The sequence below is a fragment of the Octodon degus genome, unplaced genomic scaffold, assembly GCF_000260255.1.
Source record: "Octodon degus isolate 3935 unplaced genomic scaffold, OctDeg1.0 scaffold00026, whole genome shotgun sequence".
Lineage (NCBI taxonomy): Eukaryota > Metazoa > Chordata > Mammalia > Rodentia > Octodontidae > Octodon > Octodon degus.
In genome coordinates, this window is record NW_004524602.1 from 3,255,808 (window position 1) to 3,258,549 (window position 2,742).

The window sequence follows — 2,742 nt, forward strand, 5'->3', positions numbered from 1 at the left end:
GTGCTGGGGGATTGAACCATGGTCCCTGTGGTTTGCTAAGCTTGTTCTAAGTAGGTGCTTTAGACCACTGAGTCATCTCACCAGCCCCTCTTTGTTTTTTTTGAGACAGGTTTTCACTATGTAGCTTATAGTGAGTTTGAATTCACTCAGTAGCCCAGGCTGGTTTGAAATTTTTGGTGATCCTCCTGACTTAGCCTCCCAAGTGTTGTGATGACAGGCATGCACCACCATTCCCAGCTGCCGTAATTCTTTCATTTGAACTTTTTTGCCACTTGAATGATGGACATATTGTTAACAACTGCAAAATTCCTGGGATCTGAGACCAAACTTCTAGGAATTAAGATCCTGAAAGTCAAATTGTAGAGAGTTCTTGTATTTTGGCACATGATCTAAATTCTAGAGTATTCATTAACCATTCATTTCTAATTCTTTTTTTTTTTTTTTTTTTTTGGCGGAACTGGAGATTGAACTTAGGCCCCTGCACTTGCCAGGCAAGCACTCATTCCACTGAGCCATCTCCTTAACCCCCTCATTTCTAATTCTGAAACATTTTTTATTACATATTTTACTCACATCAACTTTCCTTTAGCTCTGTCTAGACTCCATGTCTCTTCAAACTTCATGGCAGTTTTATGAGACTGTGGGAAGCAATAGACTTAGCTGTTCTTTAAACTGTTCTTCACAGCGGTGCAGGACTCCTCTATTTTGGTTTTTTATTTTTGTTTTTGTTTTTACATATTCTAGTGTACTTTGCTTCTCAAACCTTCCCATATTTTTCCTACTACTGGGATTCATAGCTTCTCCACCTTGCAGGTTCCCATTTCTGGGCTCCTATTTCTTTTGTCTCATTTACAAACTGGTAGGTTCTTGTCTGAGTTCTCCTATAGCAAGGAACAAACAATATACACTAACATGCTGAGTCACAGAATGGGTCAAAACTTCAGAATTCCAGTGAAAAGGAAATTTTTTTCCCTATAATTTCAGCACCTAAGAAGCTGAAACTGAGGAAAAAGAATTTCTATGAGGTTTTGTTTTGTTTTGTTTTTTTCAGTACCAGGGATTGAACGCAGGACCTTGCACTTGCCAGGCTAGCACTTATTCTACTGAGCTATCTCCCCAGCCTATCTATGAGTTTTAAGACAGCTTGGCCTACATAGTGAGTTCAAAATCAGTCTTCATTAAATAGTGAAACCTTGACTTAAAAAAAAAAATGTCACCTCAAAATGGACACTAAGAGGGTCAGTAAGATAGCTCAGCAGACTAAGTGCCTGCTTAGTCTTTTGTCCTTTGTCCTTTGTCCTCCAGCCTTCCTTCCAATCTCTGTTTTTCTTTTTCTCTATGTATTTATCCTAAGCCCTTTAAATTTCTTCCCCTCAGGGTAAACTCACCATAGTGAGGGCACATTTACTGTGTACAATTTCCTGCTTTGTTTTAATTTTGTTATATAAGCAAAAACTTCAATCCCTGATTCCACCAAAAAATGAAATAAAGGTGGCAAATTAATAGTTACCACAGTTTATCATTTTCTAGGATGTGTTTGATACTATCGTCATTACTGATTGTACTACTTTAGCCAAGGTGACATACTGTCATCAGTTCTGCCTGATATGCCAAGACTGAGGTTGCCTAAGGATCATAAAAATAGGATAGGCCAGTGCCAAAGGATCAGGGGCTGTGCCAAGGAAGAAGCAATTTCTCATCCCCAATAAATGAAGAGATAAGGGGGCCAGGGATGTAGCTTAGCAGCACAGTATCTGCCTGGCAAGCACAACATCCTGAGTGTGATTCCCAGTACCAAAACCAAACAAAACAGGGGCTGGTGAGATGGCTCAGTGGTCTAAAGCACCTACTTAGAACAAGCTTAGCAAAGCACAGGGACTGCGGTTCAATCCCCCAGCACCACATGCCAGCCAGCCCCGCCCCCTGATGGGCTGAGCTGGCCACACACACACACACACACACACACACAAATAAAATAAATAAATTAAAAACAAAACAAAACAAAATTGAGCATGTAGGATCTTGCAACAGACTCAAAACCCAAAAGCTAGCTACATCTGGAAGACATCTCTAAGAAGCTATCATTTCTTAAACATTCTAAATGGTAGCAATAAGACAACCCATTTGGGAATCCTCTTGTCTTTCAGAAGCTATTCTTATTCACCATTCCTTTTCTCAATAACTTTTCCTACTCTTAAACTCTGTTTTTCCTTAGAATTCATTCTTCAACTTCAGGGAACATTGATGTGCTCTATTAGACATCTAGCAGGTTTCTCCAGTAAGGCTAGGGAAGGAAGAGCTGTGGCCTCCTCACTTGCACTGCAGAGCACCACATCCCTCTTGGATCAATGCATCAAGGCTCCCTGCCTTCAGCCCCTCTTGCTTGCCCACGCTGACCAATCAGTGCCCTCTGGGAGGCAGGGGCTGTCTCCATGGCAGTGAGGAGGTAGAGGCAAGGTCAGTGGGCTGAGGGCCAGTGCAAAGCCTTGGACAGTGGGCTGAGGAGACAGAGCAGTTTGTGGTAACAAACAGATATAACAAAGCAGGTGAATGAGGTTCTTAAAAAAAAATCAAATCTGAGTAATACATTCCTATAATACTAGCACTCAGGAGGCTGAGGCAGGAGGATCACTGTGAGTTAAAAAGCAGCGTGGGGTGGGGGCCGGGGAGATAGCTCAGTAGAATAAGAGCTTGCCTGGCAAGCACAGGGTCCTGAGTTTAATCCCCAGTTCCAGAAAAAAA